This window comes from Euprymna scolopes, chromosome 14 (assembly GCF_053919585.1).
Source record: "Euprymna scolopes isolate OS-2025 chromosome 14, ASM5391958v1, whole genome shotgun sequence".
NCBI classification, from domain to species: domain Eukaryota; kingdom Metazoa; phylum Mollusca; class Cephalopoda; order Sepiida; family Sepiolidae; genus Euprymna; species Euprymna scolopes.
In genome coordinates, this window is record NC_136495.1 from 30,510,070 (window position 1) to 30,536,574 (window position 26,505).

The window sequence follows — 26,505 nt, forward strand, 5'->3', positions numbered from 1 at the left end:
CTAGAACCCATAACTAGATAGAATAGAGCAATTGCATCGACAACGGACAACGCCAGACCCAAAGTGGGTTTCGAAGTACTGCATCTCATCAGTGACGCGTTTCGACATAGACGCAACCCCAGGTCATCGCACTCATGAAAGGTGCAACACTGACGACCTAACCATATAACATTCAATAGATAAGAAATGGAAGACAAAATGAATCGGGGTAAAATAGAAGACAAAACAAAATCGTATACTTTTATTTATTTATTTATTTATTTATTTATGGGAGGATTATTATCCTCATCTTTATATTTGTTGTTTAACGATGTTTCGTCAATTATTCCTCTGACTTTCGTCAGGTTGTTAAACGCGACGTAATAGGAATGCTTAATATTCAACTGTATTTTCAGTAATTACTGCCTTCCCTAATTGTTGTTGTCTCATCAGGATTTCGCCAACTAATCCTCAGCTCGACTTTTGATAGGATTGAAACTGCTATCTTCAGACAATCCTTGCCTAGAACTGTAGAGGTTTAACGTCTCTAGGCACTGCGCCACGGGCCCCGAAGGGATGATGAAGGTGGGATGTTTTGGTTTTTACATCCAAGTTTTTTTCTAACTGGTCTTCCATTGTCGGGTCCGTACCGAATGCAAGATATTATTTAATTACTGGAATACTTTTGAGGTGAGTAATTTGTATATTTTATTTATTTATTTGGGACTATTATCCTCATCTTTTATAATTGTTGTTTAACGACGTTTCGACCAACTATTTCTCTGGCCTTCGTCAGGTTGTCAACCGGAACGAGATAGGAATGCTGAATCGTCAAATTCATCCTCATAATTACTGCCTTCCATAATTGTTGTCTCACCACGTTTTCACCAACTAATGCTCTGGCCGTTTTTGGTAGGATTGAAACCTTGATCGTCCCTCACGGCCCGTGGCGCAGTTGAAAGAAATGTTGAATTTCTATAATTCGAGAAGAGCAGTGAAGATAGCAGTTTCAATCCTACCAAAAGTCGGCCAAAGGATTAGTTAGCCAAAAAGTGGTGAAACGACAACTATGGAAGGCAGTAATTACTGAAAATACACTTGAGGATTCAGCAGTCCCATCCCGTCGCGATTAACATTCTGACGAAGGTCAGAAGAATAGTTAGCCGAAACGTCGTTAACAGCTGGGGATAATAGTCCGCAAATTAATTAAAAAAAAAAATATATATATATACCAATTACTCATCTCAAAGAATTGTAATAATTAAATAATATAAAAAATCGATACAAGCATTGAACTAATCAGGAAGTAACAGGGGAAAATACTAATCAATAAGAACATGAAAGCCAGATATATCTTTCTTTCCTTCTCTCTCTTTTAATTATTTCATATTATTATTATTATTATTATTATTATTATTATTATTATTATTATTAATAATAATAATAATAATAACAATAATAATAATAATAATAAAATTGAATTATATTCATATTAGTATTATTAAAACAATAATTATACTAATGCTAATAATAATAATACAGGGGGAATATTCTTGTCTTTATATTAAAGTAAAAAAGATGTATTATCATTATCTTTTATTAGTGGAATATGCCTCCCTTTTTTTGCTCATAAAAATAAATTTCATGCGTAATTATAAAAGCATGCCAGACACATATATGGTCATTATTTTTTATCTATATAGTTATACGATTGCGTGGTGTTATTTTCTGTGTCACGCTTACATCCGGGGCGTTTAATTGTTATGTACTTCCATTTCTTATCATAAAATTTTTTTTACCAAAAATTTTTCATAAGTTTTGGTATCGGTTTTGATTATAGCTGATGTCACTTAAGTCATCTATTTTTTTATAAATAATTTTATCAAGAATTCTTCATAAGTTTTGGTGTCGGTTTCGATTATGGCTGAACGAACTCAAGTTATATATATATATATATATATATATATATATATATATATATATATATATATATATATTCATCAGTTTTTATTTTGGTTTTGATTCAAGCCCATGAACCCAAGTCATATAGGTATATCTTTTTAGTTTTGAAATCACTTTATAATTAACTCTATAATAATATATACGAAATATGCAAGAATTAAAATAACCTATTTAAGCGTATTACGCCGGGCGTCAATGCTAGCTTGGATAATACTTTTTCAGTTTTAACAAAATAGTTATAATAATATCAGAGCATCTCCATTTACACTGAATATCTACAGAGTGCCAACATTCATATTACATATTAATCAGTTCCTTGTGGAATTTCTACAGGTCCCGCTAGTATAGATAATTCTCTTTTTCGTACGATGGCAAATAAAGAAACTCATATAAATTTCATGATGAAAATCGCACGATGTATAGTCACAAAAACAAGTTCCTAAACGTATCTCAGCTTCAAAGATCCGTGATATGACCTTAAACTTTATCCAGTGGTGAGGCCCCAGTTTCTGGGCTTTGTGGAGTGTGGAGCCACCCTTTGATTCCATTGCTCCCAGGTCCATTCTGACCCGGAGTGGTAGTAGTTGTTAGTGTCCCAACTATGGGTTAAATAGAAACCGACTTGAAAACAACAAATATATTCTATTAAAACTTCATTTTTCAAAATCTTTGAATTCGGCATTAAATAACCTGAAAAGGGTTGATATGTCGTAAAACAAAAACAAGCATGCAACCAACCAACCATCAGCTTGAAACGTGTCTTTTTAACGATATCGCTAAATCAACTAAGGTGACAAGATATTTTAAGCCTCGGGTTATGAAATATAATCGATTTTCTTGTTTTAAAATTTATTGCATAGAAACAGGAAAAGGTGGTAGATAGCACATATTTAATGTAGAATCCTCTGGTAGGTTCAAAAGTTCAATGGCATGGATATGAATGAAGCATCCGTACGAACGCACACGGAAACCATATAAGACAAACAGATAAGATGGCGAGTCCAGACGAGATAATTGAAATCTCGTGTCAAGAACTCAGCAAGAGCCGCAGTTATCAGAGCAGTCTGACTACGAAGAAGATAAGTATGGACGTCACACTATGCTTCATTGGATGGCAGTTTGTATCTGAAAATGGAATAACGTTATTGCGCTGAATCGAAGATTATGTTGCTCAAGCAGAGACAACCAATATTTCTCAGCAGTGAAAGTAATTCACATTTTTCAATCCTTTATATACATACATACATATATACATATATATATATAAATATATACATATATGCATATATATGCATATATATACATGCATATATATATCCATATACATATATACATGCATATATATATGCATATATATATGCATATATATGCATATATACATGCATATATATATATATATATATATATATATATATATATTAGTGTTGGGACGATTCTCGGAATCGGAGTTGGAAATCGGAAAAATCGGAGCTTTATGGGGTATCGGAATCGGAATCGAAATCGGAAACCTATTTTCCGATGCAAAAACCGATTCCTTTAATTATCTATTTTATTTAATTTCATTTTTTTGTAAAACATCTTGCTCTGCTTGCAGTAATAAAAAATATTTATTGATTTAAACTTCAAGTAAGACTAAAATTTCTAGATCAGCCCGTCACAAGTGTGTTTTTTAGGTTTGAGTAAATTTATTCATATTTAAGATGTGTTTTTACAGTAATAAGGACAAAAAACAATTTTATAGTTAAATATTTAGAGATTTATAAAGAATCAGAATCGGATTTGGTAATTGTATCGGAATTGGGAATTTAGTACTGAATCAGTAATTGTATCAGAATCGGGAAAAATATTGGAATCGTCCAATCACTGATATATATATATATATATATATGTGTGTGTGTGTGTGTGTGTATGTGTGTGTGAATATATAAGCGTTCATTATATATATCTGTATATATATAACTACTTCATTTACTCACATAAAATCAATATACGAAAGTATAAATTTATGCGTAAACTATAAGTATTTATTCAAAAAGGCTCAATACGTAAGTAGAGCTACTTAGTAAGTTATAAAATATATATGGCAATTAAGCTACACTAAATATTCCGCGTTTCATCCACTCTAGGACTCCAGGACGCATAAGCCTGAAGAGTCCTAGAGTGGATGAAACGCGGGATATTCAGTGTAGCTTAATCGCCATATATATTTTATAACTTACTATATATATATATATATATATATATATATATATATATATATATATATATATATATATATATATATATAGATAGATAGATAGATAGATAGATAGATAGAGCGATACAGCGTTCATAGTGTAGGAATGAAAGATAGGAGTTACTTTAACTACAAGGAAATCTCTGCAGTAACGTTATGACGCATATCATCATCATCATCATCATCATCATAACATTAATTATTATTATTATCATTATTATAAAGCTAATACTCTAATAATAATTTTATTATACCAATATATAGTAGTGATTTCAAAAGTAAAAAATAATAAGTGAAATATTTTTTGAATGCCGTTATCTAAAATCGAGACCAAAACATACACACAACTGTAGATTTCTGAATTATCTTAATACGCATACAAAAACTAAAACAGGTGAAAGGTATAAATGTGTGTTTGCGCATGCGGATAATAACTTTTGCAGTCCCCATATGATTTTCAAGTTCCATTTGTTGAAATTTTTACAACTTAGCAGCTATTTTTACCGGTGAAAAATTTAAATCGAGTTTGTTCAACAGGTCCATATTATTCTTATAAGTGTCAAGTTCGCAGGTAAAAATTGACATAGAAGTTTGGTAGAGATCGTCCTCAAAAACAGAAAGGCAGATAGACAGAGAAGGACAATTATGTTTATTTATATATATACATATATATATAATGAATATATATATATATATCCTATAAATGTAGACTGTCGATAGATATATAATATTGTATCTTGAAATTGTTTAATGCTAACATTTTATAATTAACGTATAAGTTAATTAATTTATAGTATACATTGGATTAATTCAGTAATAATATTAAATGAATGACATTGGGACTGTATAAATATTACTTCTTAGGAAAACAGAAAGTGAAAAGAAATAAGAGAAGTTAAAGAAGGAGAAACAAACCGGGGAAGATATATGTAAGTTTTTGTTCAAATGGCAATAACTCTGTTAAGCTTAAAATCAAAAATTAATTTTTAATATTTTTCGCTTAAGGTAGGCAATTATGTTAACGGACTAAATAGCGAATTTATAAATTACAACTAAATAAAATTATAATTTAAGAATTAAGAAATACAAAGAATTATAATTTAGGTAATAATAAATTATATTATAACAGTAACAAGAACGTAATTATGTATAGGTTAAAATTAATAAATTATTTTATACAACTAAAATTAACAATTGTTTTGTTTTTTTATTTTATGTTTTTGTTTTGTATATGTAAGCATGTGTATTACAATATAATCCTTGATGTAATTTGAGTAAATATGGATATATTAATTATAAATAATAAATTTACTAATTAATAAATAGAACGTTTCTGTCAGAATATACCTAAATTAATTGAATGTGTCAATACTTAAATGTGGCTTTTAGTGACTTTGTTTCTAAAATTCCAAATGGTGTAATGGAAGAAAAATATAAGATATTTGAAACTTCTCTTCCAATTTTCGGATTTTTTAATCATGTCCAAACGCATTTCATTTCCTATTAGTGGATTGATTGTTATTTCTTCTGATTTTTTTACATAGGCATCATCACATTATCAAGGCTAAGAGGCAACTCAAGGATAAGGGTTAAAGAGTGTACAGTAGAAATTGGACAATATAGTAATCATTAGTAATGAAAATTTGGTAAATTTGATAACTTATATGGAACGGCTCATCAAGAACTTATTTACGTTAGACTTGAACATAAAAATATTGCAGTTAGCCGGAAAGCAGGAAAACGGAAGGCGTGCAGTTCTAAGAAAGACTCTTTGTTCATGGAATCTACGTTTAGGTTTAGGTTTAGGCACAGATAAAGAGTGGGGGTATTATTGATAGTGTTTACAGCTTGACGAGTGTTTCTTGTGAAAGTTTGGCAAGGGGGAACCATAGATTGAAGCTCAGTCGGACACTTTCTATTAAAATAACGATACATCAGAGACAAACTCGCAACATCTCTTCTGAGATAGAGGTTGCAAGGAAGAGAAAAGGACATCTCCTACGAGGCTACGAAATCTATTTTGAACTCTATCAAGGCAGGACAAGTCCTTTCTAGCAGCCCCTGTCCAGATATGGCAACAGCATTCCATCCTTGGACGTACCTGGCTCTTATATAGATAGAGAATAGCATCAGCAGTGAGATATCTACCGGATCGATAGAAAGATCCCACCATTTTTCCAGCGGCCTTGGCAACAGATTTGATGTACGTGTTCCATTTAAGATCAGGAGTAATGCTCAATCCCAGAAGCTTGTAAAAACTTGAGGGCTCCTGAAGATGAAAGCCATTTATTTCAATTGATGCCAGATGTGCATCAGAATGTTGATGATGTAAACAGAGAAGCTTGGTTTTAGATGCATTAAAAGTAACCAGTCACTCCTTTCCACATTGTACTACGTGCTCAAGATCAGAGGAGAGAGAATTGGAGAGAACTTGATCGTTTACTGTCTTAGATGTGCTACCATAAATGGTAGTGTCGTCAGCATAAATGTCTACAAATAATGTAAGGATGTGATTTGGTAGATCATTTATGTAGATCAGGAAAAGAGTTGGGCCCAGGATGGACCCCTGAGGGACTCCAGCATTTATACTGTGAGCTTCTGATTTTTCCCCATCAACTACTACTCTTATGAACCTATCAGAGAGAAATGATTCAATAATTGAGAAGACATTTCCAGCTATACAATAGCTAGAGGTCTTATTAAGTAAACCTTTATGCCATACCCTATCAAAGGCCTTAGATATGTCAAGAGCAATTGCCCTAGAAAGGTTGCCTCCGTCGAGAGATTTGCTAATCCTATGAGATATAACTGTAAGCACATCTGCTGTAGATCTAGCAGAACGGAAACCATATTGTGTGTCACTAAGAATGTTATTTTTGTTGAGATGGTTGATTACTTCTGTATTTAACACAGATTCCAGCAACTTACTCATGACGCACAGGAGAGTTATTGGCCTGTACTGAGAGGGGGATGAGCGATCACCTGAATTCTTAAATACAGGGCATATTGATGAGATTTTCCAGGGAGATGAGAAACTATTCTCCTTAAGACAACGTTTAAACAGTTTTGTAAGTATGGGCGCTAGTTCAGGTTGAAGTTTTTTTAGTACTATTGGAATACCGTCAGGGGCAGTTGCTTTACTGGAATCAATGTTTTTGATTAGCTTGGCAACATCACGTATAGATATACGTAACATAGCGTGTTTTCTGATACAGGAGGACATATTGGGGGTTGGCGGCCTTGGTTGCAAAGGGTAGAATTAGCTGCAAAGTTCTTGACAAAGAGTTTGGCTTTGTCTGGTGCTGACGAGATTACCTCAGGTCCATTGATAATAGTTGGGATGGAGCACACGCTTCTGTTCAGGATTCTGTTTGCTATTTTCCAAACTGGTGAGAACCAAGCCACTTCTCGGCTACTTTGAACTTAACAGATTGAGCATACAACTCTCTTGCGTTCTTTATTACTTTCTTACAATGGTTGCTGGCAGTCCTGAAAGCGGCTTTAGTTTCCATACATTTATTACGTTGGAAGCAGTGGAAAAAGTGATTTCTGTGCGCAATGGCAGCAGCACATTCTGGAGAGAACCATGGCTGGCTGTTAGTTTTTTTCTGAAACTTTTTTGAGGGTATGAAACGGTCAATACCTACAATTAACCATTCCGTCAGGTCTAATACTATAGAGGACACATCCTTTTTAAACATGGAATGCAGAGGTAGATCAGATATAAATGTACGGAATCTATCCCAGTCAGCCTTAGTGTATCGATATACTGTACGATGATGAGTTATATATAAATGCGGGAGTGCGTCAGGGGAATGTCCTTGGACCTCTATTGTTCCTAACATTCATAAATAACCTCCCCGACAAAATTGCCTCTGAGATGGGTATATATTCTGATGACACCACACTCTTTAACACGCATGGCAGGAAAACAAATGACCACATATCTAAAGAAATGACAAAAACACTAGAGGATGACCTCCAGTCTGTAGTGGAATGGGGACAAAAATGGATGGTCACATTCAATGCTGCCAAGACTAAACTGGTTTCCTTCAATAATTACAAGAAACCTTCTCTGCCACCAATAGCAATTGCCAATGACTCTTTATCTGAGAGTACATCTCTCAAACTGCTAGGCCTAATGTTCACAGGAAACATGAGTTAGAACATTTACATTGAAAGCATTGCCAGGACGCTACGAAGAAGGTAGGCTCTCTCTACCGTGCTAGAAAACTACTAACACCCGAAAGTATCCTGTGCCTCTATAAGGCCACCATTCGCCAATGTATCGAGTATTGCTGTCACATTTGGGCTGGTGCATCTGCTGCTAGTCTCTCGCTCCTAGACAAGGTTTAAAAGAGAGTCGCCAATCTGATAGACCCTGAACTGGCATCTAAGCTTCAGCCTCTGTCCCATCGACGAAACGTTGCATCCCTCTGCCTGTTCTACAAGTATTTTAATGGTGAATGCTCTGACGAACTGCAGACACTTGTGCGCCCACGACGTAGACACCCTCGACAAACCCGACAAGCAGCTAAATCCCACCACACAGTAGAGATCCCTAGATGTAAAAGATCTTTCTACTCCAGTAGTTTCTTCCCTAGGACCGCTAGACTCTGGAATTCCATTCCAAGTCCCTGCTTCCCCAACTGCACTGACATGCAGAGGTTCAAGTGTAACGTGAACCGACATCTTGCTGCCCATATCCTAACATAGTACTCCAGCAGTTGTTGCCCCTGATAGTAGCCCCCTACACCAAAGTGGCAATGTGCTTTCTTTGGAGTGAAAATTTAATTTTTAAAAAAGGGTAAACAGATTCAATAACGGATACAGTAATTAAGTAAGTGATTTTGTGCTACAAAACAGATTCTGTCAAGAATTGTAAATGTCAACTAAATTAAAGGAATAAATTGTAAGATAGTCAACATTAGGAACTTTGAAATATACATTTTTGTCATCCATTCATTATCTATCTATCTATCTATATATATATATATATATATATATATATATATATATATATATATATATATATATATATATATATATATATACACGTATCTAATTTTCATTGCAAATGCCCATGGTTGGAATCTAGTCGCACTCATAATTTTATTTTTCTATTTTTTCTAAGATATTTTTAAATTTAGTCCTTTACACATGTTTCGGTAGATAGAGGGGGATATTTTCTTCATATCACGAAACAGTTCGTCAGAGAGGTATAGATATTACTCAATAATCGCTACAAAGTTCAAAATATACAATGCAAAACGAACACCGAGTTTGGAGAAGCGTGGTGAAATATGTGAAATCAAACGATGAGTAATAGAAAAAAAAACTAATCGATACGAAATTGAACGCAACACTCACTTTCTTCTTTTATTTTCTCTTTCTTTATTTTGTTTTACTACTGATGATGATGATGATGATGATGATGATGATGATGATGATGATGATGATGATGATCAAATATTCTATGTCTATGTCATAAGTGAAAAACTTCGTCTGAGCTTCAATCTATTCCCCCCGCAAACTTTCACGAAAAACACTCGTTTAGCTAAAACCACTATCAATAGTTCCCCACACCTTTTATCTGTGCCTAAACCTAAAAGTAGATTCCATGAACAAAGCTTCTTTCTTAGAACTGCACGCCTAAAGAATTCTTTCCCATAGGCCTGTTTTCCGGCTGACTACAATATGATTGTCTTCAAGTCCAACGTAAACAAGTTCTTGATCAACCGTCCCCTAAGTAATCCAACTTACAAAATTTCCACTGCTTATGTCTACTACACTATAATCACATTGGCTTATGTATTCCCATTAACACTATCCTCGAGTGGCCTCCAGGCCATCATAAGTGGTGTTCACTGTGCAAAAAGAAAAGAGTATGCCTCCGCTACTTAACTCACAAAAATAAATCTGAGTACGTGATTATAGAAAGGGGTTGAACACATATACGCTCATATTTAGTATAGAAATAATTTTCTCATTCGTGTGCGTACAAATAAAGAAACGCATACAAATTTTCGTATGATAATCGTACGAAGCATAGCTACAAAAGCAAGAGTGTTAACTGATTTCAACTTGAAAACGCGTCTCTTTAAAGACATCGCTAAATCAACTAAGTAAGGTAACAAGAGGAATTTAAGCCTCGAGGTAGGAAATACAATCGATTTTCTTGGTCGGACAGTTATCGCATAGGAGCAGATAGGAGCAGTAGAAGAGATAAGAACATATTTAATGTGAAGTTTTCTAGTAGAGTCAAAGGCTGAGTGTCATGGATATAAATGAAGCACCCATACGCACGCACACGAAAGCCATATAAAAACACAGATAAGACGATGGGCCAAGACGAGATAATGTAAAACTCTTGTCAAGAACTTAGCAAGAGCCGCAGTTGTCGAAACGATCTGAGTAAAAAGGAGACAAGTGCAGACTGCAGATGTCACACGAGTAGTTAGATGAGAAGCAGCCGTTTCAACAGAGTGCGTAGCTGAAGTATGAATAACGGTATTAAGGCGAAGATAAAAATATGCTATTCAAGTAGAGACAACCAGCATTGGTCAGCAATGAATATAGCTATCATCTTCCATTACTGAATAAAGAACAATGTGTATTCATGTGTGTGTATATATGTACATATGTATATATATATACATGTTTTTGTAGTTAGATGAGACACACTCGTTCTAATAGAGTTTGTAACTGAAGACGGGAAAACGGTATTGGTATGAAAGTGAATAGTAAAATATGCTATGCAAGCGAGAACAAGCGGTGTTGCCCAGCATATTAAAGTAGTTCCTATCTTCTAATCTATAATAAAGAAATATATATATATATATATGTGTGTGTGTATGCTTGTGTGTGTGTGTGTGTGTGTGTGTGTGTGTGTGTGTGTGTGTGTGTGTGTGTGTGTGTGTGTGTGTGTGTGTGTGTAGCTACAGGCACGTGGGTTTCGAACTTACGTTCTATTAAGTGTAGAGGATGATGGTTACTGACAGTTACGGAATTCGAATCCTGTCTTCTTTTATTTCGTAGACTGGCATTCAATATCCAGACTCTTACAAATTCGCTGGAAGAGGTGAAGGAAATTATGTATTAATAAATGTCAAATCAGCGGGCATAAATAGTAAACAATGAGAGAGTATTCAACGACTGACGTCAGAATATTGCAGTGGGTTACCGTTGGCGGCTTTTTATTAATTACTGAAAGAGGGCACTATTCAGTAAAATGAGGCTTTATACAGTATATGTATATATAGTCGTGAGTAAAGTGCAAATGACCTTAAAATTAGTCCACAATAATCACCATTTGCTTTTTTATTTTTTATTTATTCATTTACTCATTGCTAATTATTTTACTTACAAGCGAATGCTTATATTTTATTTAGCCGTCACAATTTCGTTGTAGTGATGTAGTGATGAAAGATATGAACGACTTGATTGTGATTTAACTTACTAATGCTCTGAGGACCGACATTAATCTTTAGTAAGCTTATAATTTGTAACAATTTAGACTATATTATAAGGAACATACACCTCAGAAAATATATATTCGTTTATATAAATGATGAAAATACATTTATATATATATACATGTATACATGTGTATATATATATACATATATATGTATATATATAATGGTTGTATAGATGGGCTTCCTAGGTGTAAATTTAATGAAACCCGCGTGATTATTAAACAGTGCGCAATGAAGGATAGAGCTGGTATATAGTCTGTTTATTATACAAACATTATTGGTTACATATGTGCATACATGTTTAAGTCGAATCCCAATTCAAAGAGACCACTACATCTGACCAAAAAATGGAGTGATATTGAGACCACAAACAAGGTTTCAGTATCGCACCATGTTTTGGTGTGACGAGGTTGTCTCTTTTAAATTTCGACTCCACTTAAACATGTATGCACATGTGTAACGAATAATGTTTGTATAAAGGCCATATACATTGTAGATCCGAGGAAAACAAATTTACGATATACGTTTACAGAATTAAACATAAACAAGAATTTCATATACAGTCGTTTTTTAAAACTATGTATTTCATTGATATGAAGTCTCTTGTTCCTCTCGCGTAATAGACACCAAGTTTCAAGTCTAAATATAACATCTATACTATAGTATAGTTTACATTCACTTATACAATTCGGGAGAAAGACAGGAACTGTGTCTATGATAAGTACGACCCATGTTTACTTGTATACAAACCAATGAAATCGTACATAATAAAGGAAACAATGGGGGAAAAGAATCTCTAATATAACGTAATATAAAGAACATAGATCAATAGCGCAAGGAATCTGTTACAATAGTTTATTTTTTCTAAATGTAGGTGTATACATGAGATGAGATTTTATAATACAAATAATTCATTATTTAATTTAATAATTAAATAATAAATAAAACAATGAATATATATATATCTATATCTATCTATCTATCTATCTATCTATCTATATATATATATATATATATATATATATATATATATATATATATATATATATATATATATATATATACTAGCATTTCATCCCGGCATTGGCCGGGTGTTTGGAGGTATATGTTAAGCAAAAAAAAAAAGCGGTCAATTTTTTTTTAACTTTGACCCCTACTATGACCTCTTAAAATTTATTGTTTTGGCCTCAAATTAAGTTATTAAGTTAGATCCATGTCCATGAACCTATATCTAAAATTTCAAGTGTTTAGACCGAAAATTGGCGGAGGATTTTGGTAGAGTTCTCAAAGGTATAATCGTTAAACTTTGAACCCTTAACAGCCAAATTTCTGTCCGAAAATGGATTGCAAAGATTTTACCAAATCTCAGTACCCTGTATATCAAATTTCGAGTCTTTAGACTTAAAATTGACAGTGTTATTGCGAAGGGAAATGCAGACACACACCCACACACAGACACACAGATACACACAGAGACACGTTCACTTTTATATATATATATATATATATATATATATATATATATATGTTTTTAAAATAAATAAATTAATTAATATATATATATATATATATATATATATATATATACATATATAATAGAACCCCATGATACGGTGGCCCTATGATACGGTTTTTTCAGGTTACGATGTGGAATACGAGGTTTTCTCCGGACCCTAGTAACGTATTTTCCCCGCCTTACGGTGTTATTTATAATATTATTTTAAATTCTGTACTGTATTTTTAGTTACTAGTTTTTAATTCCATATCTCGGTGTTCTACTGTATATTTGTTGTTTTCCACAATATTTAACGAGTAAAAAACAAGTTGGCTAATGAATAGCTTTCAAGTATTTACGGACATTATAAAAGCATATAAAATTCAGGAGAATCGCATGTATTTAATGTACTTTCATGATTTCTTTTTTCTTCTTCTTCTTTGCGTATTTTACGTCGATTCATGTTTATTCTTTCAAAACCTTTCCGTTTAAGACGCCTTTATTATTTTCTATTTTAATGCTATTTTAATATAACTGATTCAGATATCATGACTATCATTATTAATGCGAACACTGACAAAGATTAATGTTCCACTATTGTGGTGTACATATGCACTCAATGTTCTGAACCTAAAACAATGTAGTATATACAATTGCCACATAAAGTACACCATGAGATGCTATAAAAGTTATAGAATTTGAAAGTAAAACTTAGAATAACTTCTGTATTACGATCATATTTGCTAAGAATTGATTTTAAATCCATGCTTAATTTGCCTCTGTTTCAGTCGTGAATGTATAACAGTCTTCGTTTTACTTTTAATGATGAGGGGACAATTTAATCGTCTCATCAGTAGGAAATAAGATGCTGAATAGGTTCACGCTCATCGGACCTTCATCCACCCACTCCCTAATTTCATATATACGTATTTCTAAAAGGTAAATTCTATTAAAACAATCATCAGGCTATTATCGAACTGAAAGAAACTCACAAAAAGAACTCCCTGCTTTCTTTATTGCAGTTTATTTTATTATTTATTCTAGTGATCGTCATTAATCTTCATTAATTCACTGCTCTGATACCTCGTTGTAAGGAGAGTAGAAATTGGATATTGTGTTTAGCTTCAGCAGCCGCAAAACTCTCGCTTCTCTTATTTTGTTCATTAGTACTCATATTTCAGGAGCGATGTTCCTGACCAAGTAGAAAACATTTCTGTTTTATAGATCTGAAACAGTCGCCTCTGGATGACTATAAATGCTCCCTATCTTGGGTTGAGCATACTGCTAAGTGAAATAAAAAACCGTCACTACCGTATAATGTAATTCTCTAATGCAAACAAATCGAGCTTCTGCGTTTGGACATAAATATTAGGTTTTAGTTAATGTATTAGCAAAGAATACAAAAGAGATAGGATCAGAAATAAACCTAGAGAAAACAGAATGTATGTCTACAGCTAAATCACAGCTTAACATAAACATTACTATTCACAGTAAACCCATCAAACATGTTACCTAATTTATTTATTCAGGACATTTCGCTAGTGATCACGAGACGACACGGAATCAGACACTTTCGGGCGGCTTTCCAAAAAACACAGCATCATTCTAAAATCTAAATGGTGCCGATAAGTGTTAAAGTAAATTTTTAATCAAATTATGTTCTCCCAGCAGTTTTACATGGCCTCGATTGTATCATATGAACTAAACAACTAGCCAATCGCATTAAGGTGCTTCAAAATCATATGTGTTTCATTACGAAACATCACTTGATAGTATAAAACAAAATATCCATCCTCCGTCAAACTATTTATATATTCTCTCTACCACCAATAGTAATGACCAAAAACCCATTATCTGAAAGTACATCTTTTAAACTCCTCGGCCTAACGTTCACAGGAAACATGAGTTGGAACAATTACATTGAGAGCATTGCCAGGACCGCTGCGTAGGCTCTCTCTACCGTGCTAAAAAGCTAATAACGCCACCATTCGCCCATGTATGGAGTATTGTTTTTGTATTTGGACTGGTGCATCTGCTACTAGTCCCTCGCTCCTAGACAAGGTCCAAAAAAGAGTCTCTAACCTGATAGGTCCTGAGCTGTAATCTAAGCTTCAGCCTCTGTCCCACCAACGAAATGTTGCATCCCTATGCCTGTTCTACAAGTATTTTAATGGTGAATGCTCTGACGAACTGCAAGCACTTGTGCTCCCACGACGTTAATACCCTCGACAAACCCTACAAACAGATAAATCCCACACCTACAAAGTGGAGATCCCTAGATGTAGGAGAGCTTTCTACTCCAGGGTTTTCTTCCCCAGAACCGCTAGACTTTGGAATTCCATTCCGGCTCTCTGCTTCACCAACTGCACTGACATGCAGAAGTTCAAGTGTAACGTGAACCGACATCTTACTGCCCAACTTCCTACGTAGTACCCCAGTAGCTCATATCCCTGATAGTATCCCCCTACACCAAAGTGGCAATCTGCCTCGTTTGGGGTGAAAATGTAATAAATAAATAAAAAATAAAAAATTTGATAAAATCAAAAATAAAATCTGTACACTTTTTTGGTCATGTCAAACGATCAACCACTTGTCTGTCAAAGTTATGTTTGGAAGGTATGTTAGAAGGCAAAAGAGGCAGAAAAAAGCCAATGAGAAGATGGAGAGAAGATATTTTGTTTTTATTGAATATCTCTCAACAGTTGAGCGTCCGTCAACCAATTTACTCCGAATCGAAATGAATGGCGAAAAATAAGTCACGTGGGTTCGCAAACCGCACAAAGCGGAAGATGCGACTTATGGTGCGTTGGACAATATTAATTATTGAAATTTTACCTAGCTACAATGTCCATACCCGAGTTCGAATATACGTGTTTCTAAAATATTTTTGTTGTAATTGAATATGTTATGTCATGTGTTGATATGTTATTTTAAAGAAATTTATAAAACATAATATCATGGGAAACATTTTGTCAGTATTTTGATATGCCTTCTTAAGAGTTTTAGAAGAATTTCGTAATATTTTAAAGCGAATAATTTTTGCTTTAAATAACTCTTTGTGTGTGCGTTTTTTTATAATAAAAGTAGTGTGAATACATTCGTCTCAGTTATTTTCTTTAACAAATTTAATGCAATGTTATTTTTTGTTCGAGATGCTATGAGGCATTAAAACCTACGTAAATATGTACCAACATCGCTTGGGGAGTCAGATAAGTCAATAAAATTAAATATATAAAGAACCTAAAGCCGAAAAATTTATTGGTTCGGTATTCAATTAAAAAGGGTTGATATGCTGCAAAAGTACTGTTGCCACATCTGGGCAGGAGGTACTAAAAAGGACTTATCCTGCCTTGATAGAGTTCAAAATAGACTTCGTAGCCTCGTAGGAGATGTCCTTTTCTCTTCCCTGCAACCTCTTTTGTCACAGAAGAAATGTTACGAGTTTGCTTTTGCTTTATCGCTATTTTCATGGAAAGTGTTCGACTGAGCTTCAATCTATGGTTCCCTCTCGCCAAACTTTCACAAGAAACACTCGTCTAGCTGAAAACACTATCAATCTTTATCTGTGCCTAAATCCCTAACATAGATTCCATGAACAAAGCTTCATTCTTAGAAGTGCACGCCTATGGAACTCTCTTCCGCTTTCCTGCTTTCCAGGTGACTACACTATTGTCGTCTTCAAGTCCAACGTAAACAAGTTTTTGATGAGCCGTTCCACTTTAGTTAACAAATTGACCGAATTCCCATTACTAACGATTACTATATTGTCCAATTGACTACTGTGCACTCTTTAACCCTTATCCTCGAGTGACCTCTGGACCTTACTAATCTAAGCGAAAACATGCGGAAATTCTTTTTCATGTTTCTATTTCGTAATCTGTGTGTTTTAAAACTGACACTATTCAAACGGTACATTATTCGCAGCAAGTAGTATCACGTATACCCACCGGCACATTTAAATGATTCTATCTTTCATTGTAAATATGTCTAGACGGTTCGCTTTAATTTTTTAGAAAATGGTTTTGGTTTCTAAGTAAGTTATGTTTTTAAAGACTTCATTCAAAGTATTTTCATACAAATAATCTAAATAAATGTACTTCCAGAATGCATCTAAATAGATGATAGCTTTACCTTAAAACCCCTTGTGGAATTCTGTGATGCATTCATATATAATGAACTTACGACACGAAGAAAGACCTCACAACATTATAATATAATGTGCTACTACACATGCATTTTCGTTCATAATGTGTGAGTTAGTTTGGGTTTGATGTTTGTTAAACAAGGGAAGTATAATATAATTAAAACATACTATTTTGGTTTGCATCTTCAGTAATAGGGCGAAACCTTTTAAAATAGTTTTGAAAAGGGTAAAAAGTGCATATGGATATGGAATTGTTTTAACGTATTATTTTATGTATGTAGGCTATTATCGATTAGAGTTGAACATGGGTATCACATTAGTTGTCTGCTTAGCTGTACCATCAACCTCTGTGACTATAGACGTGGTTGTGTCTTTATTACTTTGTCACTAATCTGTTGAAAGCGTCGTTTTTCTACCTGGATGCAAAGATGCTAATCCATGATTTAATCTGATCTCTCTCACGCGAACTTTTGCGACTTTATCTATTTTAAAATGAATTGTTCCAAAGTCATATATCGTCTCGTGAAGTTCATTCATTTATATCGGATGAATCTGATTATTTTATTGTTGGTATTGTTTGCCACGAAAACCTTTTAAGACAATTCTTTTTTCTATAAATAAGTTGAATACTTATAAGAAGGGCCACGTAGAAGGTTGTCAACATTCTAAGTGACAGTGTTTGTGCGCAACATACTGGATTTGAACGTGACTCATTCAGGTTGTCAGCCCGTGTCGTTAACTAATGAATCACTGTCATCTCCCTTCTTTACGATTAAGCATGATATATATTTTTTAAATAGATACATTTCAAAAAGAAATATTCGTTTTATTTATTTGAAGCATGATTAGAATTAAAAGTCCTACAAGTTTTATAAATAAATCAATAACGTTTTCTTTATTTAGCTGACAACGTCAATAATTTTTATACAAAAAGACGGAAAGGAATATTAATTCGAACGGCAAATTATAGAGATTGGTGTAAAACTCAGTAAAAGAATAATTCTGTGTTGAATCTAACAAAACTGTAATGCAATAATAATCCATTTTATTATGTGATATTTCCATAAATAAACTGACCGATCATTCCGTCTCTTCAGACTCATTTGTCAATCTCCTTTACAATGTAAATCAATTGTAGGATGACCCTAACGCCATAGTGTTGAACTGCTTTTACAAAAGTAAATCTGCCTGAAAATCCTAAATTTTGTGACGTTTTCACATTCAACTTTTGTGAAGATTGTCTTGTATATTGGTATTCCTGAACACGCTCATTTGGCACCACTTCAAAGTGGTGCCAAATGTCATCTCGTGAGAATTATAATCAATGTATACACATGCTGTTCTGCTATTCCAACTTTGATGAACATCCATTAAATTATTTGGGTGTAAATAAAGTATTTATCCTACATTTCTACTAATAATGACAATTAGAATCCTCTGAACAAACGAATATTCAATGAATGCTAATTGATTTCTTCAAACTTTGGCCGAAAGTCTATCAGATATGAAGTGCATTTCAAAAGCAATACCTCCTATTAATATTCTACCCGCAAAGAGGATTGCAAATTTCATTGTTATACTGACTTAACTTATGTATTCATGACCTGAAGGCTTCATTTTTCTGCCGCAGTTATAGGCGGTGTGAGACCCTAAGAAATCAACCCCAATCATAAGCGTGCATCAGAAACATAGATGCGTCATTGAATTCTTGGCAAACGTGCATTGAGAATGTGGGCGACTATGTAGAAAAATAAATTCTAAACCACCAAAGGTTGCTCGTTTTACAATGCCATTCCCGTCTTCATAGCTCTCCAAATTTTAGTATATTGTTGTTTTATTTAGGACGATAATTTTATCGTTCCACCCTGTATTTTATATATAGATAGGCACCTGACATAGATAACCCTCGACAATTAAGCGTGACAACACTCCCTCCAACATACAGTAGAATTTTATATTTAACTAGCGGTGAGTACCCGGTGTTGCAAGGGTTTTTAGATGTGTGTGTGGTTGGGGGTGGTAAAATGAAAAAAATGAAGTCATAACCCTCTTTAAATATTATAGAAACAATGGTAAAACTATTCAGAAAAATCCTACAAAAAAAACATTAACAAAAATGAACGTGATGCAATACGAACGGTCTGGCAGTGGCCGGGTGTTTGAAAACTCCCCAAAATGTTTGATGTGGGGGAGGGAGGCTCGATCATTAAGGCGAAAGCGCAAAAAAAAACCCAAAAAACGAAAAAAAAAAAAACGCGATGAATTAACTAAAAAGCAAATTATGTCAAATATCAATTCCGCAGTGAATGAATTCTAAATGAATGTTTTTGTTTTCTCGAATTCTAAATCGATTTATTTTTTTTTAATTTTAATTTAAATGTAATGCAAGTGAATTCACGATATCGTTGCGTTGAAATAATAATCAGTAGAGAATTAATTCTTTGTGTAAAAATAAATGTTTACTTGCAAGCAATAATAAAGGTATAGTTATATTTCAAGGTTAGAGTCGTTAAAACCGGAAGTAAGAACTGGTTAGTCCCGCAGATTGCGTCTTACACTAACTAAAACAAGGCCAATAGCCATTAGTCGCGTGCTCTCTTGTAATGAATGAATGCGTGAATGTAGGATTGACATGAAATTCTTAAAGATAAACTAAAATGACCGAAAAATGGGCTGAAATGACTTAAATAGATAAAAAGTATAATGACTTAGAATGACTTTAATGAACTTAAGGATGAATTGAATAACCTTAAGAATGACTTGAATGCTTAAAAAATAACTGGAATCCTTCAAAAACAACATGAATGATCTAGATAATGACTTGAATGGCTTTGAGACTAACTGGTTGTAAAGTGGGTGATCATTTTACATTATATCAATACAGAAAAGTGATGCCCCACTTTATATCACAAAGTTACAAACATAAGTCATCATCGGCGGTCACTCGTGTCCGAGTAAGACTGTCCTCCGTTGTGGCTTCTGTGGGTCCTCAGGTGAGCATAGAGCCCAATCCTAGACCCAATTTGTCTTGTGCAATTTGGGCAGATAAAGGTAGTGGTGGTGGGGTGGGGTTGGGTGTGTCTGGTTAATAATCTGTCCTTTCTGTGCTTGCGCCTATCCTCAGCAGCTTTATTTAGGTCACTACTATAAAGCGCAGCACCTTTGTGGACAGCGCTCCTCCATGCCAACCTGCTCCCAGCCACGTCCTCCCATGTCTTAAGGTCCATGTGAAACCGCTTTAGATTTGCTTTGATGTTGTCCTTATACCCCATCTTTTGGCCACCCTGGGCACGCTTTCCCTCAACAAGCTGAGAGTAGAAAATCTGTTTTGGGAGGCGGAGATCCGGCATTCGGACAACATGACCAGTCCATCTGAGCTGGCGTTGAGCAACAGTAGCGGTGATAGTGGGAATGTCAGCCTCACTCAGGACGCTGGTGTTGGTGCGTCGGTCCTTCCAACTAATTCTGAGGATTTTTCGGAGGCATCTTTGGTGGTACGTCTCCAGGGTTTTTACGTGCCTCCTGTATGTGGTCCAGGTCTCCGATCCATAGAGAAGAGTGGGCAGCAAGACAGCTTTATATACCATGATTTTGGTCTTTGCCAGAAGGTCACGGTTCTCAAATACTCTCTTCCTTAGCCTTGAGAAAGCCCCACTGGCACAGCTGAGACGGTGTTGTATTTCATCATCTATGTTGGCTTTTGATGATAGGATGCTGCCTAGGTATGGGAAGTGGTCCACATTTTCCAGTCTAGCGTTGTCAATGGAGATGTTTGGGGGTGAGACTGGAGTACTGTTTGGTGGTGATTGATGGAGGATTTGGGTTTTTTTTTATATTAATTGTTAGTCCTAGCTGTTTGTACGCCCTCGTGAAGGCAACCAGTGTACACTGTAGGTCCCCTTCTGAGAGGGCTACAAGGGCGTTATCGTCTGCATACTGTAGCTCCATAATGGATATGGTGTTCGTTCGACCTTTGGCCCTAAATCTGTTGATGTTAAAAAGTCGGCCGTCGGTTCTGTACATAATCCGAACTCCATGGGGAAGATGTTTGTCCGTAAGATGGAGGATAGCAGTAATGAAGATGGAGAACAGGGTTGGGGCAATGACACATCCCTGTTTCACTCCCGTGTCAACCCTGAAGGGCTCTGTTTCATCTCCACTACTACTGAGGACTGTAGCTGACATATTGTCATGCAGCAGTCTCAGTACCCGAATGTACCTCTCTGGGCATCCAAACCTTGCAAGAACCAGCCAAAGGGCTTGACGGTTCACAGAGTCAAAGGCTTTAGTAAGGTCTATAAAAGCCATGTATAATGGTAAATTTTGCTCCCTGCACTTTTCTTGGAGTTGACGAGCAGTGAAGATCATGTCCATCGTGCCTCTATTTGGTCGAAAGCCACTTTGGGACTCGGGAAGGATGGTTTCTGCAAGGGGTGTAAGCCTGTTGGCCAAACCCCGAGCTAGGGCTTTCCCTGTGGTAGAGAGGAGAGAAATGCCCCGGTAGTTCCCACAGTTTGCCTTGTCTCCCTTCTTAAAGATGGAGACAACTAGGGCATCTCTAAGTTGTGCAGGTATTTTCTCTTGTTCCCATATTTTGAGCAGCAGGGCATGGATGTGTCTGAGAAGATCAGGCCCGCCTTTCTTCAGGATTTCTGCTGGGATGCCGTCAGAACCAGCCGCCTTATTGTTTTTCATCTTCCTAATTGCATCCCGCACCTCTTCCAGACTGGGTGGTTCTCCCATGCTCTCAATTATGGGCTGTTGGGGGAGTTTTTCAAGGGCCTCCATCTCTGGAGTGGTGTCCCTGTTCAGAAGATCCTTGTAATGCTCTTTCCATCTATTTGTTATTTCTCCCTTTCCTTTCAGCAGCGTGAGCCCATCCTTAGACCGAAGGGGGGTCAGAGAACGGTAGCTGGGGCCGTATACCACTTTTGTGGCTTCAAAGAATCTTCTGGTGTCCCCAGAGTCAGCAAACTGCTGGATCTCCTGAGCCTTCTTCATCCACCAGATGTTCTTCAGCTTCCTGACTGTCGATTGGACAGCCGCTTTAGCCTTGGCATGGGCAGCTCTTTTAACCTTGCAATTGATGTTATTCTGCCAGGTGATAAAAGTTTGCCTCTTGGTGTCTATAAGCTGTTGGATTTCGGTATCGTTTTCATCGTACCAATCCTGATGATCTTCGCCAAAAGGCCAAGAAAAGGGTATTTATTTGCTCCCCTACCGAGCAAATAAGGCACAAGGCCGATTTTTAATATGAGGAGTGAAGGGGAAATGGGGACCAACTCCCCGGGGAGTAGGGGAGCTGGATAATGACAATTGGCATGAAGGGTTGCCCCTACATTAACCAATGTTTTATATGTGGGGTCGCCCCCACATACGGTCTTTGCTTGCAATATCTACACTTTGAGATACTACACTTTGAGGTATTTATTTGCTCCCCCACTGAGCAAATTAGGCACAAGGCCGATTTTTGAAGTGAGCAGTGAAGGGGAAATGGGGACCCCCACATATGGTCTTTGCTTGCAGTATCTGCCGGAACAGATAGTATTTATTTTCTCCCCCACCGAGCAAATTAGGCACAAGGCCGATTTTTAATGTGAGGAGTGAAGGGAGGTGGAAGGGAAAAAGGGGACCAGCTCCCGAGAGGTGGGAAATGGGAACTGGTAAAAGGTCAGGCATGTGGGGTTGCCCCCACATCTGGTCTTTGCTAGTCAAAGCTTGCAGTATCTGCCGGAACAGATACTACACTTTGGTCTTGGCCAAAAGGCCAAGAAAAGGGTATTTGTTTCCCCCCCACCGAGCAAATTAGGCACAAGGCCGATTTTTAATGTGAGGAGTGAAGGGAAAATGGGGACCAACTTCCCGGGAGTAGGGGAGCTGGATAGTGACAATTGGTATGAAGGGTTGCCCCTACATTGACCAAGGTCTTATATGTGGGATTGCTCTCACATATGGTCTTTGCTTGCAGTATCTGCCGGAACAGGTACTACACTTTGATCTTGGCCTTTTGGCCAAGAAAATATTAAAAAGCTTAGAACAACATTTATTAACAAAGGACTTTTGATCTTCACCAAAAAGACCAAACACAAAAGTGTTACGGAAAGATCGAGAGACCGACCGACCGACAGATCGACCGACCGACCGACGGAGTGACTTATAGAGTCGCTTGCACGTGACTAAAAAGCAAAAAGAAAACAATAATAATAATCGCGTTTTCTTTTTATATTTTTTATTTTTATTTTATTTAGGGTACAAATAGAAAGCATAATTCAGGGGAAGAAGATTTAAAAATCCGGCATAAATAACCTTGTACGATTACGAACCGGTGTTTCTTCGTACTGTTCCCTGTGAACGCATCCGATGCAGTGTAAATGGGGAGCGGGAAAAGAAGCAATCTAATAGAAAGAAAAGATGTTGCAACTTCCATTAAATCGAACCGATTTTGGCAGTGAACTCTCAACGGAAAAAATATAGGAATGTTCGATTATCGAGGAAGTTTAAGGGTAATAGGCCTATAGCACACCTCAGATAATATGTTGCAGTTTGTGCACATTACATTTGCATGTAATGTCTTGATTTTTAATCCTATTAAGGTCAAACTTACATGGGAAAAATGAGTTCATTTTATTTATATAGAGAAGAGATAAAGATTATATTTAAACCATAGTTCGTAATTTAGGAATGGAACTATGAGTACTGTCAACTATATATCGAAAAATGGGGACCATAGCGCAATGGATAGAGGCGTTGAGTCTCTACTGGTCCAGATAGGGATTTTCTAAAGATAGCGGTTTCAATCCTACCCGAATTAGGTTAGAGGATTAGTTCGCCAAAACCTGGTGAGACAACAACAACTATGGAAGGCAGTAATTACTGGAGATATAGTTACAAGACTTTTTATCCTGTCGCTATTAACCACTCGAAGAAAGCCAGAGGATAAGTTGGCCGAAACGTGTTCAAACATCAATTATAAATGTTGGATATAAAGCAAGTGACCAAGTGAAAAGTGGCATTTGATGGGGTGCACACACACAAAAATTAATTCCATTTGAAGAATGCGAGACTGCCACCATTGTCTATTGAAATGCATAATTTGACCAGAAATATATGAGACAAATATCGGTTAAAGATATAGTACAATAGGCAATGATGAATATAAATCTTCCGAAATGGAAGAATGTTTATATAAATTGACAAAAAAACAGCGATTTTCTAAAAAGTTTAAATAGAATAAAATTTCAATATTTTGCGATATAAAGTTTTAAACATAGATTTTTGTGCAAGGGTTCCCAATTTTTAAAAATATTTTTATCTATAATATAAATCTCACTTTCTGTTTAAATGTATGTATGCATGTATTTATGTATGTATGTGTGCGTAAAACTTTCGACGGAGGTGACGGATTTTCACGAGATCGGTATCGTTTAGAAGACTGACCCTTCCGACAACAAATATCGAAAAATTAATTCCTTCACCCTCAACTTGGAACTTTTCTACAGGGAGGGGTTGCTTTTTTCACCGATATTTTCGAAAGTCATCCTCTCTTTTCTATTGACTAGTTTTTATTTAAACCTTCGCTACTTCCGGTTTAGCGATGGACGCAACTGCAAAGAAATAACATTTTTTTCACTTTCTTTCCTCCTTCGTGGTACGGGTTCAAGCCTGCTTACCTATTAGTACATTTATTTCTTTTTGCACAACACACACTTTCAAACACCCGGGAACCGGTATGCACCCAGGCTAGTCTATATTATAAAAGGAAAAATGTGTGTGTGTGTGTGTGTGTGTGTATGTGTGTTTGTGTGGGTGTGTGCCAAAAACTTTTTAAAAGAATTTCGACAGAGGCGAGGGATCCTGAGGAGACCGGTATCGTTTTAAAGCTTGTCATCTCGGACGACAAATATCGAAAAATTGGCAAAAACATTAATTATTTCACCCTAAACCGGGCAGTTTTCTGCAGAAAGAGGTCGTTTTTTGTAGTCGCCATTTTTGTAAGTCATCGTATTGGTTGGATTGACTTCAGTTAATTTCAACGTTCCGAGCTTCCAATCGCGTCATGGAGCATCGGTGGGATGTCAGATTTTTTTCACTTTCTTTTCCGCTTTCGCGTCATGGGTTCGAACCACCTTTTTTAACACCATTTTTTCCACCCTGGCTGGCTACTGTTGTTTTGATTTCCTTCGCTCCCGGCTACTACCATTTTTTAACACCTCTCTCCGCATGAGCTGCCGACTGTTGTTTGAGTTGTTCATCCTACTACCACTTTTAACACCTCTTTCCACCCGAGGTTCCTTACTACACCACCTAGACACATCCGGGAAACGCGGGGTATCCCCCCTTCCCCCGCTCCTACCATTTTGTTTACCTCTCTCTCAATCCGGTGTGCCTACTATTCTTTTGATTCCCCCCACCACCACAATTACCACTTTTTTACCACTTCTCTCCACCCGGACTTCCTGCAATAATTTAACCCACCCCACACACACAGCTCCACAGCCGGGCAATGCCGGGTACCCCCGCTAGTAGTAAAGAAACCCGTAATCTTCCTTATTTTATCATAAACGCATACGCAACTGATTGTTTTTATTTATTTACTCTGAACAACACCTACGAACTCTGAAGATAAGAACATCACCTTCTTATGATAGAGATGAACGGTTGTCTGTATCGATTTCCTTGATTCCCCTTGAGAACTTTTAACCCAAGATCTGTTACAAAGGAGCGATCAACAAGATAATTAAATCACACGAACGGGTTAATTAACAACAGGTACTGATTGGAAATAACAGTGATCAGAGAGATGAAAAATCGATATCGATTTGTTTTGTAACGGGAGAAGATACCATGGCATTTAAAACTTTTACAGAACGTCTGATAAAAGTCGCATAAAATAAATGTTACCTAAAAGCTTAATTACTTCGTTAAAAGCAACCGACAGACTCAGTAATCTTCACATTAGTAAAGAAAATATCCTCGGCATCAGCCAGAGGGAGTTTAGGTCCATGTTGTCTGACTTTGTTTTCTCTAGGGCTTTGCCAAGGCTGCCGAAAAACTGGTAAGATCGTTCTACCGCTCCAGTAGATATCTCACAGCTGATGCAATTTTCTAACTCTGTAAGAGCCAAGTACTCCAGGGATTGAGTACTCTTGCCACAACTAGGCAGGAGCTTCTAGAAGCATCTTATCCAGAGTTCAAAATAGATTTCGTAGCC

General features: G+C 36.0%; 1 protein-coding gene and 1 pseudogene across 1 annotated transcript in view; one reads left to right on the top strand and one right to left on the bottom strand.

Annotated features, from left to right (window-relative positions):
- The window catches only part of LOC145292927 (uncharacterized), an 825,634-nt gene that overhangs the window by 209,189 nt on the left and 589,940 nt on the right, over window positions 1-26,505 (top strand). The gene's annotated exons all lie outside the window — the stretch shown is intronic.
- LOC145293566 (U2 spliceosomal RNA) lies at window positions 22,919-23,074 on the bottom strand (annotated as a pseudogene).